Source organism: Lucilia cuprina, chromosome 4 (genome assembly GCF_022045245.1).
Source record: "Lucilia cuprina isolate Lc7/37 chromosome 4, ASM2204524v1, whole genome shotgun sequence".
In the NCBI taxonomy this organism is placed as follows: Eukaryota; Metazoa; Arthropoda; class Insecta; order Diptera; family Calliphoridae; genus Lucilia; species Lucilia cuprina.
In genome coordinates, this window is record NC_060952.1 from 41,535,273 (window position 1) to 41,553,174 (window position 17,902).

A 17,902-nucleotide genomic window follows, 5' to 3' on the forward strand; every position below is an offset into this window, starting at 1 on the left:
TGTGACATTTTGTTTTTATTCTTTCGCAAATATTTTATATAGTTTTTTTTTTTTTTTTTTTTGTTTAGCTAGATGTTCTTTTTTCTTTCTATTTATTTTACTCACATTGTTTATTAACGCATAATTGTCTTTGACATTTTGCAGTAAGGAAAATAGAAAAATGTGAAGAAAAAAATGTTTTCTTAATAAAACTTGCGAACTGCTTGCTGTATAATGTTTTCGTTGCTTTCTTTCAACTAAGAAATTTTAAGATGTGTACATATGTATGTATGTGTATATAAATGTGTTGAAAAACTTTATTAAATTTACTTAAACATTCGAGCGTGAAAATATAAATGTTTGATTTTTTTTAATTTTATTCTTCAAGTAAAGATATTTATACATTTAAGAAGTGTAATGGAGCATGACAATTTAATAAGAAATTAAGGGAAGTAACAATGTAGTGTTTTAAACATCCATCGACAAATACATATCACTATGCGATAAAGATAACTGGAAAATAATAATCTCTAGACTCGTATCTAGTCTAGTCTATAGTCTAGTCTATAGTCTAGTCAAGTCTATAGTCTAGTCTATAGTCTAGTCTATAGTCTAGTCTATAGTCTAGTCTATAGTCTAGTCTAGTCTATAGTCTAGTCTATAGTGTAGTCTAGTCTATAGTCTAGTCTATAGTGTAGTCTATAGTCTAGTCTATAGTGTAGTATATAGTCTAGTCTATAGTCTATTCTATAGTCTAGTCTATAGTCTAGTCTATAGTCTAGTCTATAGTCTAGTCTATAGTCTAGTCTATAGTCTATTCTATAGTCTAGTCTATAGTCTAGTCTATAGTCTAGTCTATAGTCTAGTCTATAGTCTAGTCTATAGTCTAGTCTATAGTCTAGTCTATAGTCTAGTCTATAGTCTAGTATATAGACTAGTCTTCAGTCTAGTCTATTATCTAGTCTATAGTCTAGTGTATAGTCTAGTCTAGCCTAGTCCATAGTCTAGTCTATAATCTAGTCTATAGTCTAATCTATAGTCCAGTCTATAGTCTAGCCTATATTCTAGCCTATAGTCTAGTCTAAAGTCAAGTCTATAGTCTAGTTTACAGTCTAGTCTACAGTCTAGTCTATATTCAGTCTATAGTTTATAGTTTCCAATTTTATCTCAAATTTATATTTCAAATAATAAATAGTTTTGTTATAATTTTTCATTTCTTTAAAAAACCACAAACAACAAAATAATATCATAATATTTATTTTAATTTTAAAATTGTCATGTAGTTAAAACAGCTTTATGAAAGTTAAAAAAATTGCAAAGAAAATGATATAAATTATTATTCAGAAAAATACTCCAGGGTATTAGTAAGGTGCTTTCCCTTTGGAATAACAACAATAAAGTATTTAAGATATTTTTAGAGTAAATAAATAAATAAATGATTCATATCATTTATAACTTGCTTAAACGTGACAAAGAAATTTTCCAAAAAAGGAAACAATATTTAATCGTTTTGCAAATAATAGGGATATTCAAGAGTTAGAGCTCAAAATAATTTAATTCCTTTAACAAAATGCCAATTACCTTTGGTTTAAAATAATTTTATTATTTTTGTTAAATTATTTTTGCAATCGTAGTTTATGTTTTCCTGTCACTTTTCATGCAATCTTTCACATTTGTTGTGATGTCTTTTGTTTGCATCGCTGCAAACAATAAAATTCAAGTGTTGCAAGTTTGTTGAGCATTATTAGGGAGTGTTGTTTGTTGTGAAACATATAAAATGTATGTGTTTCTTGACTTATGATTGATTTATGAAAGATATTTTTACAATTTTGTTATTTTCTTGACAAATGTTATTAAAGTTAGTAAATGTCAAAGACAAAATATAATTTGAGCAGCAAGAGAAAGAATAAATCCATAAATTTTCTTTTAACTTTGTAAAAAGTTAATTTTGTACGGATGGACAAACACAAAATGTTAAATTCATATTAAAAAAATTAAAAAAAAACAAATATTTAAAATAAACATTTTAGTTTTACATATGTTTAATTTTATTTCCCAACTTCAGCATAAAACATACACTTCGGGATTGAATATTAAAATCTAGTTTTAAATGAGTTATACTTTAATCTCATTTCTTAATTAGTTTCTTATATTTTACCCTACACCATATAGTGGTGTAGGTATATTGGCCCAATACCGCCCTTAAAGTATACCGATCGGTGCAGAATCATTTTTTGAATCGATTAAGACATGTCCGTCTGTCCGACTGGCTGTTCATATAAACCTTGTGCGAAAGATACATGCCGCAAATTTTATATTCTTAAAATTTCATTAAAAATATTTTAATTAAGTTCCGTCCAGAAAATAGGTATTACAATAACTAGTTTATTTCCAACCAACAAATTAATAAAAGCATGAATTCCTTAAATGTTCTGTCTGTATGATGAGTAATAATTAAGATAAAATCAAAACAATTAAAAAAGTGTGAGATTGAATTAATCACTGTGTGGGAGCAGACAGTTGTGAAGGGCGTGAAGAATAAACAAAAAATGTGACCAATATAATTGACCTTTTCTTTTGTGACAACTAATAACTACATAATTTACTTAATATTTTAGTGTAATGTCAATATCTAAAATAATAACTACACTGAAAATAATCCATGCTTAACTTTATAAATATATTATAATTTGAATGTAGAACGACTTAAAAATGGTAGTTTTTGGTATTTTTGTTCTACTAAGGTACTTTTTTCATTTCCTATAATATAAAACTAAGAAAGATTAAGCATATAGAGGCCGGATTAAGTGAGAACCTATAAAAGGAATCATTTTGGTACTTTTCTTTTCTTCAAAAGGTAGTTTTTAATTTTGTTTATAATATTAAATCAAGAAACATGACATTAAGCTTGTCAATGAGAACCTATCATAAGGTACTTTTTGAATTTTCCATAATTTTGAATCTAGAAATATGAAATTAAACATATAGTAAGTGAAAACATATAAAAAGGAAGTTTTGGTAATTTTTCCTTCTTCAACTACTTTTTGATTTTTTCTATAACATTGAACCTATAAACATGAAATTAAGCATGTAGAACCGGGAGTAAGTCACAACCTATAAAAGGAGACGTTCTTCAATTTTTCTTTTTGAATTTTATATAATTTTGAACCAAGAAAAATAAGATTATTTAATAAGGGGTACTTTTTTGTTCTTCAAAAGGTACTTTTTAAATTTTCTATAATATTAACCCTAAAAAACATGAAATTATATATGTAGAACCAGGAGTATAAGAACCAATAAAAGGAGTTTTTTTGGTACTTCTTTGCTCTGCAAAAGGTACTTTTTTATTTTCTATACAATAAACAATAAATATTGAGTCTCTATAAAAGGGACTTTTTGTAATTTTTTGTTCTTTAAAAGGTACTTTTTAAATTTTTTATAATATTGAGCCTAAAAACATGAAATTAAGCATGTAGAAACTAGAGTAAGTGGCAGCATATAAAAGGGTACTTTTTGGACAATTTTTCTTCTTTAAAGGTTAATTTTTGATTTTTTTATATTAAACATAAATGTTATTTCTAATACTTCAAAGGAATATATGATTGGGCGCAGCTGAATATAGAACTTTTAAAGCCGTGATACATGGTTGTCAGATCTTACAACGTTGTCAGTAAAATGTTCAGAAAATGTCTATCAATCGAATGAACTTATAATTTTTATTTTGCAACGTTGTCAGAAAAAGCATTACTGACAGTATTAGAAGACAAAATGTGTAAGTATACACTGTTATTAGATATTTTCTGCACATTTTACTGCCAACGTTGTAAGATCTAACAACCGTGTATACATACATAGTATTACTTGTTTTATTTTTTAAAATAAAAAAATAACATTTTTAAAATATTTTGTAAAAATCCGTTAATATTACGCAACAAATTTGTGATGCGAAACATTTCATACAAAGTACGAAATTTTTCGTAAAAATTAGGCCTGGATTTTGTTCAGTGTATGTACATATATAACAATTAATATACGAAAATTATTTTAGAAAGACAACCACTAGACAAATATTAACTAATCATTACTTACAATTTTCCTTAGAAATCGATTTATCAAAGTTGAAGTTCAACTACTTGAAAGGTTTCACACGGCTTATATTTCTTAAAAGAATTCGTTTTTGGTGATGCGTATGTATAATTATTTAAACACATTCATTGATTTATTTATTATTATTTCATTCATAATTTCTTTTCTTTAGTTTTGTTATTTGTTATTTATTGCTAAAAATTCGTTTAAATAAAAATTATTTAATAAATTTAATTCATTTATTTTGTGTGTTCTTTTTTTCAATCGTTGGAATTTTATGATCGCATTAAAGATTTATTTAGGGTTATTTTCTTTTTATGGTGATTATATCAAGTTTTCCTCGTTGGCAGTATGAAATTATAAATTTTATTAATAACACAATACAAAACAGTTGTGTTGTGCTTTTTATTTTAATAATATTTGTTGTTTTATGTTTAATAATATTTGTACATTTATAAATTAAAATAAGAAAATTAAATTATTAATATTTATGATTATTGCAGTGAAAAAAATTATGATTTTTTTTTTTACTTCAATAATATTTTTTTAATTATATATTTATCACTTGTTTTAGCTGTTGTTTTGAATGATTAAATGAAATATTTAATAAAAAAACACTCGAATACATTTGAACACTATATAAATCGTAACGAAAGGAAATAAATCGGTTTGCGGGTGGTAAAGGGTGTTTTATTAAACAAAATTATTTATTTTAATATATTTAGCTTTTTAAGTACTTAATATATTATTATCCCAAAATTTGTTTTTTTAAATAACTTTTTATATGAAAATACCCTGTCGAAACATTGAATGTATTTGCCTTTTCAAACTGCACGAAGTTTATTTATTTATATTTTGCAACAATTTGTTTAAATATTTTTAAATAGATTTTAAATAATGACGAGCAGATTGTATGAATAAATTTAATTATTATTTATTAATAATTGTTTTCGAAAAAATAAATAATAACAAAGCTACTTTACAAAACGAACTTTAAAAATTCTTAAACCTTAAAAATTCATTTGGTGGGCTGAATTATTTTTGCACCCTACACATCGGCTAGAACTATTTTTATTAAGTAAAATATTAATATATTTTATACGCTTCATTTTAAATTCACTACATCGGAAGTAATTTGTATGTTATTTTTTTTTTTTTTTTTTTTGGAAATTATTAGGAAGTAATGGTGTAGTATAATAGAACTAATTTAAATGTTATTATTTATCCCAGCAAAAAAGAACTTCCAAAGAACCGAAAAAGAAGTAGAGTTTACTCCATTAAAGTACGGAAAAAAGACATGAAGAAGTTATGATTTTAACACAGGCTTATCATAGGAGGGATGTTCTTTTTATTTGGTTCCAATTTCACTACATCTGAAGTCATTCTAAGGAAGTAATTTGTATGTTCATTTTTTGGAAGTTATTACGAAGTGAAGTTGTAGTACTATAGAACACAACTAATCTGACTCAAATAATATTAACATAAATTAATAAATCACACGCATTTATCAATTAACTCCAATACAAAATTGGATTAATTCAAAAATGAAAATAAAAGAGATTTTTTCGCTTCTTTGGATGTCAATAAACCTCACTTCCACAGAAGGTGAAAAAATTCATTTAGTGCTACCTTTGAAGTGGTGATAAATGTTATTATTTCGGAATTACTTCGTTTTATCCCAGCAAAAAAAGAACTTCCAAAGAAGCGAAAAAGAAGTAGAATTTACTCCTTGGAAGTACTGAAAAAGACCTGAAGAAGTTATGATTTTAACACAGGCTTTTCATGGGAGGGGTGTTCTTTTTATTTGGTTCCAAATTCACTACATATGAAGACATTCTAAGGAAGTAGTTTTTATGTTCTTGTTTTGGAAGTTCTTAGGAAGTGAAATTGTAGTGTTGTAGAATACATCTAATTTGACTTAAATGATATTAATATAAATAAATAAATAACACGAATTTATCAATTAACTCCAAAATAAAATTGATTTAATTCAAAAGATTTTAGTGCGACAAAATATTTCTTCAATTAAAAAAAAATTGATGCCTTTCGCTTCATTGGACATTAATAAACTTCATCTCCATAGAAGTTAAAAAAAATCACTAAGCGCTACTTTTGAAGTGGTGATAAATGTTATTCTTTTGGAAGTACTTCGTTTTATTTTTGCTGGGATGTTTGCTGATTGTAAAATGAAGAACAAAACATTTTATATAGATAACTGATCAAATTTCAATAAAAAGAATCCAAATAGTATCTATTTTGAAAGAGACCTTACATGGGCGGGGTGATTGTTAAAGTCAATTATGGCCCGATCCTCCTCAAATTTTCTTGAACAATTTTTTATACAAATCTTGTTTATGTTGAATTTCATTGCTCTACTGCTTTTTAAACTATATATGGAAGTGAGGCCATTTGTGGAACGATCCTCGAAGAATTTATTAGAAAATTTTAGCTCCCACAGAACTTATTCATGTCGAATTTAATCGATATACAGTGGACGTCCACTAGTACGAATTATATAGTGTCAGGCTCTTTCGTAGTACCGAAAAATTCGTATTATTGAACAACACATTTTGTATGTTTAAATTCAAATAATAAACATAAAATATTGGATTTTATTTATTTTTGTTTTATTTTTCATGAAGAATTACATAACGAAACAAAATATAATAAATGTGTATTATTTCAAATAAATTTCTTGTACTTATACAGGCATAAAAGGGACATATTTACGTATACGAATTTTTAATTTTGAAAATATCGTGAGTCCAATGGTTGAAATGAGATATAGAAGGATTTAAATTTTAATGTTTTTAAAAATATGTGTGCCAAAGACAATTTGCATGTACATATCTGTTCTAAAATGTATTAAACATGTTCAGTTTTATGTAATAAAACTTTTATTGAAAACTTGAATGGAATTTATCACTTTCAAAAACAATTCTCTAATTTAAAATTTTCTGTTAAAAACTTGGAATAGTTAAAGGATCACATATATTAATGCTTAAACCCATTGGAATGTGGAGTCATACTACTTTCAAAATTGACAGTTCATAGATATATAAATAACATTTTACTTATTAGAAAATCCATAATTTAACATTGATGTTTATTTCTTTGTAAAATGATTCCTACGGCCTTTTCAATAACAACCTTTGAGGCTTCAATATTTTTCTGATTGGCGTTATCATCCAATTTAATTTCTTCTCTTGGGTCACACAAAACACTTGTAATAAATACAAAAAAAATCTAAATTACTGAGCTAAAGGTGAATGATACGAAATAATAAATTAAAATCATAATAAAAACTTCATTCATATTTAAATAAAACCAAAATTCCCATAAAAATGCGTTATTCGTACTATCGAACAGAAAAATTGTGACTTTATTCGTACTATAGAGTAGACAATGCAACAATTTTGCCATTCGTATTATTGGACATTCGTAATAAAGAGGGTACGTACTATTGGACGTCCACTGTACTTTCATTTTTAAGCTAGAAATGAGTGTTCAATTAATTTCCCTATAAAATATATTCATGTTGAATTTCATCTCTACAGATGTTATGCCAGTTAAATATATTTTCTGAGGAGGTCCTTATATTAGTTCAATATTGTCCGATTCATTTACATTTAAAAAAAGGTAAGGTATGATTGTGCTGAATATTACCGCAATAGATGCTTTCTTTAGCCAGTTATGAGTATTTAAATATTTTTTTTAAGGGCACCTTCTATGGGGGCAATCAGGTGGATTGTTATTAAATCTTGAAAATCACAGGCTATTATATATAAACAACTACTTCATGCAGTGACATTAAACAAATCGTTATTTCAGCAACTTATTTAAAAAAAATGTCGCGAAAAGTTAATCTTTCTAAGTAAGAATTTTATCTTGAAATTTTTCTTAGTATTTAACAAAATGACAATATTTCTTTATAACACTTTCAGTTAAATTGTATATAATTTGGACATCGAAAATCTGTTAAATAAACAAACAAATAAAACCAAACAAACATTTTTGTTTAATGCAAAACACAAATACAACAAAAAAACTCTAAAATTTCACACATACAATGCACGCGATTACGTTACGCCAAAGACAATGATGACGACGACTACGAAACACAAAAAAAGCGTCAGTCAACAAATTTGTAATATTGCACGACTACGATAGTCACAGGGACGGAGCAACATTTAAACGAACCGCGCACACAAGTCACAAAACGTCAACTAAATTCAGCAAACAGTTTTTTTTATTTTTTGTTCATTCTTTCTTGTGTCTCATTGAATTCCGGGGCTGGCTGCAAAGGCATTTTTTTATTTGCCTGGCTATTGCCGTTGTTTTTGTGTGTCAATATTTTTATTTTATTTGATTTTTTTTATTTATTTATTTTTACTACAGAAAAAAGTCAAGAACTTGTTGCTATTAGAGAGTAATTTATAAGATATAAAATTGAGGGAGAGAGAGAGAGTGAAAAATATTGTTAATATGAGCATATTTTGCGAAACATTAAAGAATGAGGTGAATTTCAACAATCTAGTGATATTGAACATATATTTATTTATTTAGCAGCAGGGTTTGTAGAATTAATTTGAATATATTAATTTGAAAACTTTTATTTTTCTTTGTAGAACCTTTTGATCTTCCCGCATTCTATATGATCAGTTTTACAAAATAAATATTCTAATAATTATTCTTCTAATAAATAATTTCTCTTGTAAAATTTTATAAATTTTTTTCAAAATCAAACTTCGATCTTATACATTTTTTAGATAAATATCTGTTATGATCAGCTTTTTGTAGAACATATTTCGATCGATCAATTAACTTTCTAGTTGTCTTTGTAAAACTTTTCAATTGATCAATATTATAAAAAAAGCTCTGCTAAAGATCTGTTTTCTATAGAATAGCTTGTAATCGATATTTTTTGTTAAAAAGATTTGATTGTTCAGTTATCTATATAAAATATTTTGTTTTCGATTTTTTAATTTTCTTTAAAAACCTTTTGATCATATCGTATTCCATGTACCCGGTTTTTAAAAAATATTTTTTCTATAAGAAAAACTTTGATCGCTTAATTTTTAATAAAATACATATTATTAACTTCTTATGTAGAATTTTAAATTTTTTAATATCAATCTTCGATATATAAATTTTCTGGAAAAATATTTGTTATTAGATTAGTTTTTTAAAGAAAATTCCCGAAAATCCTTGGAAAATTCTTTAATTTCTTAGTTTACCTTGTAAAAATCTTTCTGTTACAGAACAGTTTTTTATAGAACATATATTTCGATCGATCAGTTTTCTTTGGAGAATATTTTGATTTTACAATTTTCTTTGTAAAACTCAAAAACTGGTAAAGCTGATAGGTTTTCTATAGAATAATTTTCATCTTTCGATCTTTTTTTGAAAAGTTTTGATTGTTTAGTTATTTCTTAAAAATTTGTTTCTTTTAATTTTTCTATAAATATTTTTCTATCGATTAGTTTTCTATATAAAAATAAATATATATATATATATAATATATTTTGCAATCAATCACTTTGTGTAGAAAACAGATCGACTAGAATTCATCTTTTATCAATGTTCTTCAACCGATCTGTCCTCTATTTAAAATATATGGAAAATACTTTTATTAATCAGTTTTCTATAAAATATTTTTAGATCGATCAATAATCTATTCTAAAAAATTCTTAGAATGATCTGTCTATATATGAATTTCTTCGATCGATAAGATTTCGTTGCTTGTTCTATTTTGTAAAAATAACGATCAATTTCTAAAATTCTTTGTTCAGCTTTCTATAAATTTTTTGTTGAATCTGTCTGTTCTATAATGAACATTCGTCAATCTATACGTTTTTCAAATAAAAACTTTTTATTGAAAAAGTCTATAGATCGAAAAATATTCTATAGAAAATTCTTTGATTCATTCTTTTTCAACAGAAATTTGTTTTCAATAAATAAAAATATCAATCAGTTCTCAATAACAAAATTTTCTTTAGCAAATATTTCGATCTATATGGTATTCTTATATTGATTTATTAAGAACATGCCGAAACTATCAAATCATAGTCGACGAGGATTAATTCGTATAAATAAACTTTCATATTTGATTTAATTATTATTGAAACAAGTAATTTAATTTTCTGAAGAGGGTAGGGGTCGATTATTGTTTTTTATCTTTTAATCAGTTATGACTGTTAAAACTGTTTACCGGGAGGCCTGGGCCTTCCGGTTAAAACAAATCTTAAAAATTATGGAAAATTTTAACTCACTATCTATGACGGACGGAAATGGTTTGAAATTGGTTTTAGAATTTAAGTAGGACCTTGATATTATATAATTTTGTCGGACTGTGATCAATATTTCAATGGTGAGTATAAGCATCTTAGATTGATCAGTTTGCTTTAGAAAACACTTCGATGGGTTCGTTTTTTGGAATTCCTTTTATATAAAAAACTTTTTGAAAAAATGTTCTGAAATTATGATTTTCTAAAAAAAAATCCCCTTAATCTAGATAAAGAAAATTTTGAACGATCTGTTATGAAAATTTTATGATCAATATTTTTTTACAAGAAACTATACAAAGCAAAAATAAAACGAAGTACTTCCAAAAGAATAACATTTATTACCACTTTTTTTTTTGCTTCTTTGAAAGTTATTTTTTGCTGGGATACTATCGATCGATTTTCTATGGAAAACTTCATCAACCTTAATATTTATTCACACGTTAAACACTATCGTTCATTGCTACTTTTTAAAAAAGAGAAACAGAATTTCTGGGTTTTATAGATAAAAAATAAAACAAAAATTGATTAATGTTTTCGATCGCTCTTTTTTCTCTCTACAACTGACCAGCACGATTTTTTGTTTTACTGCTGGTGATTTTGATTTTGTATATTTTGTTTGCAGTGCACGCGTTTTTTTTCAGCTTTAATAAATAAATAAAGTTTAATTTACTTTAAATTTTAATTTTTGGTTTTGTTTTTTATTTGTTGTTGTTATTATTGTTTTATTTATTGGCTATCAGTTTGTTCCACTAAAGATTGTTAATGGTTGTTAAAACAACAACAAATGTAGAATATCAACAAAAAATTGAAACTGCTACTACTATTTTTTTTGTTTTGTTTTTGGAGCCACTAAATGCGTCAACACTTTTTTTACAATTTCAAGTAGACACTAATCACACACAGATTTATACACATACCAACTCACATTTTATAAACGACCACACACTCTTGAGATATATCATTTTTTTATTTTTGGCTTTAAATGTGTCTGCGTTATATTTTAGTTCATTTTTTATTAATTTTGCTGATTTAAAGGTACGAGGTGTTGCTAACACCTCAAGATTTAATACTTTTTTTATATGTCTTACTCCCGTGATTTCATTTCGTTGCGTGCAAAATTCCCTTGATATGCCACATTTTTCTTTTACGTTTGTTTTTTTCAATTTCATTATGAAAATTTTTTTATTTTATTCTTTAATTTTCACATGATTTTCTTCATAAAATCATATTGATAGACATATTTTTTTTTTTTGTTATATTTTTTTTTTTGTTTTATAATTTTGCTGTTGTTTTGTATATTTTGTGTATTTTCTGACGTTGTTTATTGTCTGTCTACGTTTTTAATTCAAAAGAAACTCAATAAAAAAATTAAAAGTAAAATATTTTCAGAAATATGTATTTTTTTATGTTTCCCTTTTTTTCTTTCTCAAATTTATGTATTTTTGACATTTTAATATATTGAGCTGTATGTGACTAAAAGGTGTTTATAAATTGGCTAAGAAGTTTGTAACATATCGTAGATATAAAATTATAAGTTATAAATCGAATACTCTAAAGAACGATCGACGACTTTTCTTTATAAAAGAAATTTATCGTATAGTAAGTTTTCAATAGAAAACTGATTTAGTTTCCCATAGACAGATTCTATAACAGATTGATCGATAATGAATGAGGTGAGAATATCAAGAAGTTAAAAAAAGAAATATATAGATGAGCTTTCTAAAAAAAACCGATCGATCAAAGAATTTTCTTTAGAAAACAAATCGATTGATCTTCCTTAAAATAAAGATCTATCGATTTTAGAGACAAAAAATCAAAGGATGAGTTTATTGCAGATTTTTAAGTTTTATATATCAAATGAATTGGTTAGTGAAATTTTTTATTTAAAGCAGGCTTATCAGTTAGCTTAATAAAAATACTGATCGTTTTTTATAAAAAAAAAACAACTTATGAAGTTTTAATAGAAAACGAATCGATAAGATCTTTGTGGCTTACAGATCGAAAATTGAATTAAAAAAACATAAAAAGATGAGTTTTGAAAGAGAACAGATTGATCGATGATTTTTCTATAAAAAATATATTGAGCGATGACTTTTTTAGTGAAACATTTCTTATACAAACATATTGATATATTAGCTTTTTTTATCGAATACAGACTGATCAATGAGTTGAATTAAAAGCAGATTGATTTTACAACAGATTGACAACATTTCAATAGAAAACAGGTCAAGCAAAATGTTTTTCTAAACTCTGATAAGTTTGCAATAGATCGAAGGATGAATTTCCATTGGAAATAAATCATTCAATAAGTTTTATATGGGAAATGGATAGATTGATGTTTTTTATAGAAAACTTATCTAAACATAATTTTTTTAATAAAGCATTAAAGCAAATTAATAAGATTTCTTAAGAAAATAGATCAATAATATTTCTTAAGAGAACAAATTGATCAATAAGTTTTCTAAAGAAATCAAGTCAATCAATAAGTTTTCTTTAGAAAACGGATCGATCAATGAGTTTTCAATGGAAATCAGATCGATTGTGAGTCTATTAATAACGATAGATTGGTCGATAGTTTATTGCAGGCAACAGATCGTTCGTGAGATTATTATGAACAACAGATCGATCGTTAGTTTATTATAGAGAACCAATTGGACTTTTTCATGGAGCACATATAGGTAATAAGTTTTTTTGAGCACAAAAAAGTCAACTTCTGATGAGCATTTTACAAAAGATTGGCAACAAGTCGATCAAAATAATTTCTATAAACAACAGTTAATCGATATATGTATTTTATATAGTAAACATATCTATCAATGAGTTCTATTAAAACACACAGATCGATTAGCTTTCCGTAATAAATAGATTGAAGACGATGACAATTACTGTAGGTCATCATTGTTTCGCTCTATACCCATCACAAATTCTTTTGATAAAATTTTTTAAATTTATAAAATTTATTTTCAAATCTTGTTATATTTGTTTATTTACTTATTATGTATTTTCATTTTACAAATATGTGTTTTATTCAAATATTTTCTTTTGATATACAAATTTTGACAAATTAGAACAATTTATTTAAGGAAAACACGCATAATGTAAAAAACGAATAAATAGGAAGGCCCCACATAAAACAAATTTGTTAAGAAATAGAACTTTAAAATATATTTAAATTTATTGATTTTTTTATTCGCAGTAATTAACAGCTATTTCTATAGCATTAAAAGTTACATTCTAAAGAAACACACAAACAAATTAACACATTAATACATAATCATGACAAGTGTTGGCTTACATTTTATTACCCTGGTCATCTACAGAGTATGAACACAACTTTTATGTTTGATTTCTCCCCCGGGGTGTAAAGGGAAAGTTTAGAATTAGAATAAAGTTGAATTGTAAATAAACTAAAACTGTTTGCCTGTCTGTTGTAAAAAAACCAGGGAAATGCTATTGGGGGAAAAGGGATTTATTTACAAACATTTTCCAATTGACAAGTTTATATAAACAAAATTTATTATAGCGAGATATTTTAACTGAGAATGGTGTGAATATTACAGGAAACTCTTAACAACAAATATGTGTCATATTTAATTGTATTCCTCAAAACACAATCGTATGAAAATGAAGTGTGACTTGAGCAGTTAGTTGCATAATAAAATGTGTTTGTGTGTGTGTGTTTGTCGGCTATAATGTCATTTAAAGTAGTTGTCAATCATAAACCTTAATGGTAAATTTTATTGTGTCAAATTAATGCTAATATGTTTACTATCACAGTCAAGGGCAAAAAGTAGACCTACACGGTTAAATTATTTTATGGCTCTCTAGTTTCTAGTTATATTTAGCAAAAAAATTAAATTTATTATTTATAAATCTAGTTTATCTGGAAAATTTTTGTGTTTAAAGTTTTAAAATTCTTCATACCAAACTTATGTGTCTCATTGTAAATATTTTTTCTTGTTTCTTTTAGTCAAACTGTCATAGACTAAACCATTATGAGAAACTGATTTGCATTTAAATGCTTTATAAATTGTAGTGGAATGAATTTTTGTCTTGTCTTTAACCTTCAAAGATGTGATTTGCATTTAAATATACTTTTTTTTGCTAACTGCAGCAAGTAGTAGTAATGTGTGAATAGATTTTTTATGATAAACTTGTTGTTAAAACTATTTGCTAAAAGTTGTTAAAAATATTGGTAAATAAATAGACACATTCTGGAAACTTAATATTAAGATGACCTACTTTAAACATAAACAATTTGAAATTACAATCTATATTAATAACTTGCTGAGTCCAGTGTGATATTCCACAAATTTCCTTAGATTAACATTCATACATATTTACATAATGTGTCAAAAATTTTAGACCACATTTCAATTAAAGCTCACAGTGTACGAAACATTGCGAATCAACCATAGTCTTTGTACAGAAGTCAAAGTGCTTTACGAGAATAATTGCCATTTTGGCTTTATCTCACGGTAGAATTCTTATAATCACTAGCTGAACTGTTAGACGACCTCCGCTCCGTTGTGTTTTTTACAAGTAGGTGTCAATTTTTTAACATTGTCAACTTTTCTTAAGTACTTCAACTATCTAAAATCTTGACCAATACGGCCGAAATGGAATGGAATGGCCTCTGTTTTTCGGTAGACCGAAATACCAAAAAAGGCATGTTCGTACATAGAATATACTGTGGTAAGTCTAGACAGAGTAATCCCTGAACATACCCTGACAAGAATAGAATACTTCGTATTTATACGAAAAATTCCCTATAGTTCGGTCGGCAAACTATTTAACCTAATATTTAGGGTCGTCGAACGTCCACGTGACTAGCTATTTTAATAGGTGCTTGTCCTATGAGCTTAAGTTTGTTTTTCAAGTTTTCACTATCTCGCTTATAAAAAGCGCACTGAAATGACGTTTATCTTCCTCCTCGTTTACAAAGACTACCTATATGCGTGACAAAAAATGAACTAGATCCAACCAGGTGGTTAGATGCATTGACTCTTTGTTCATTGAGAAAAACATCCGAGACATTTACTCATACCGTATCATATTCACTTTAAAAGTCATTCCCTTCTCACTTCGAACTCCGAGTAAAAAACCGAGACAAGCCACACTCCAAAGCTCTGCCATGTCGGCTATCGGTTCCCTTGCTACCATATATTATGGCTACCTTCTTTGAATCCAGGTCAAATCATGAGCGTCAAAAGTTAGAAACTCAGTCCCAACGGTTATCTCTATTAGGTACGTACACTGGTGTTAAGTATGTAATGGTGGCCCTAGGTAATAAAATTATAAAACAAAATAAAAAAAAAACAATATAGAAACTGATTCTAGAAGAAAATATATTCCATAATCAGGTCATGTCGCGAAAAATTAACAATACTGATATTTATGGTACGTGAATGATAGAAACACGTGATCCGCCCGTGAAAAGCTTTTAAAGCTCTATGATAGTAGTGAACAAACTCAATAATACACGATCACTAAATTTCAGTTACAAACTTACACAAAAAAGAGATGAGCTTTTCTGTATTTGATGGTGTTTAAGATACATGAGAAGAGCATGCAGAGGAATGATCTTGAAGGGAAAGAAATGAGTTACCCTAGTGAACAAATTATGAAGTTTTGTGATCATGCAGATAAATTATCAAAATAATTCCTTTTATAATGTTGGGAAATTGATCTAACTGTGCATTTATTGAATAAAAAAGGATCATGCAGAATTTTCGAATACTGTTCGATTGATGACGATCATGGCTTACTCTGTGTACAGACGAGTAATCAGAAGTTTTTTTTACGAACTAAAGTAGAAAATATTAACTTTGATTAAATTTATGCACCATGTTACATATACAACTCATCAAACTATCGATCGAAATGGTCTAAAGTTAATGACCGATGATATGCGAATAATGCAGAGACAAAGTCGCTATGTAGATACGAAAATCATCGATTTTATAAGGAAGAAAGGTTTCCCTCAATAACTTCGTTGTTTCCGTAACAAACAGACGGTACTTCTAATAAATTCTATCATATTTACTAGTGACGTATCTTTGGGACAGTTCATATCATGAAAAAGTGCTCTAGCTAGATAAAGCAGTTTGCATGTATGTTTATCTATGTATGTATGTTTATCTACGATGACATCCGCAGGGGTCAATTAACGTGTTAACCATCTTGTCTATATCGGAACAAAATTACATACATCCATACCCAACATACCCGGGTATGTGATACAATTTATATGGCTATTTCAGATAATTCATCACGTACATTATGTAGAATTTGACTTTGTAAAATTATTGGTCTATATTTGTTAATTTTACAGGATCCACAAATATTTCACATTTAAATATATGAATAACACGCACATGACTCTGTATTTTAAACAAAATTTGTTGTTTACTTAAATTTTTTCATAAGATACAAAAATATATATAATTCTAATAATAAAATATAAAATTTATAATGAAACTTCATTTTTGTCCGATAACTGACATATAAGTTTTATGCATACCGGGATATGTTGGGTATTGATACAAGAGGTAAAAATAGAAAATCGGTATTTTTGGAAAATATATAGAAAAGCATAGTCCAATTTTCAAGCTTATACGATATATAGATCTCGAAATATATCACTTCAAAAATGAACAAGTAAGAGTTCTATATTCGGCCGAATCTTATATACCCTTCACCATGTTTGTGTTAGAAAAAGTCGGTATCAAAAACTCATCTTTCAAATCTCTTCGGGCTGAACATACTTAATTTCATGTTTCTAGATTCGATATTATAGAAAATTCAAAAAGTACCTTAAAAAAAGAACAAAAAATACCAATAAGTTCACGTTTTCCAATTCTCACCTAATTCCGACTCTACATACTTCATATTATGTTTCTAGGTTCAATATTATAGGAAATTCAAAAAGTATCTTTTGCAGAACGAAAAGTACCAAAAAAATTCCCATCGATTTGTTCTTGTCTAATACGGCCTTTACATACTTAATTTCATGGTTCTAAATTCATTATTATAGAAAAACGAAAAAGCAGCACAATGTTCTCTTTTTGGGTTCTCATCTAGTTCCGAATCTACATACTTAATTTCATGTTCCTAGCTTCTATATTACAAAATATTCAAAATGTACCTTTTGAGAAACGAAAAAGTACCAAACAGTTCCCTTTTATAGGTTCTTAACTAATTCAGACTCCACATACTTCTTTCATGTTTCTAGCCAATAATAACACACCAGCGCTGCTCTCGCACTGCTACTCTTGCTGTTCTCGCTCTGCCTTGTTTTAATAAGCAGTGTACAATAACAAAATTTACCGTATGATTATTTATTTTGTTTTTTGCAATTTCTGTTTAAGCATGAATAAAAAATCTCAGTTTTTGATGAAATTTTCATAGGTTGTCTCGGATTTTTGCTCATATCTACGTTATTTCTGGACCGATTTTGCTGATATTAAATAGCGATCTTCCCGAAAGCATGTCTAACAGAATTATTGAAGATTCGGATCTCGCCGATATCTGGGGTCCTCTAAAAAATG

At 26.9% G+C, this 17,902-nt stretch overlaps 1 protein-coding gene across 7 annotated transcripts in view; it reads right to left on the reverse strand.

The window, feature by feature from the left end:
* LOC124419767 (sodium/calcium exchanger 3) overlaps positions 1-17,902 on the reverse strand; it is a 162,423-nt gene that overhangs the window by 86,596 nt on the left and 57,925 nt on the right. Inside the window, exons 1-2 of one of the 7 annotated variants that reach the window (XM_046950344.1) lie at positions 11,278-11,598; positions 4,069-4,259 (exon numbers count right to left, since the gene is read on the reverse strand). The exons of 1 other annotated variant lie outside the window; for it this stretch is intronic. The gene's annotated coding sequence lies outside the window, so the exon portion shown is untranslated. Of the gene's footprint in view, positions 1-4,068; positions 4,467-8,133; positions 8,292-11,269; positions 11,599-17,902 lie in introns of those variants that run through there. 5 more of the 7 variants (XM_046950340.1, XM_046950343.1, XM_046950337.1 and 2 more) reach the window with 5 other exon arrangements.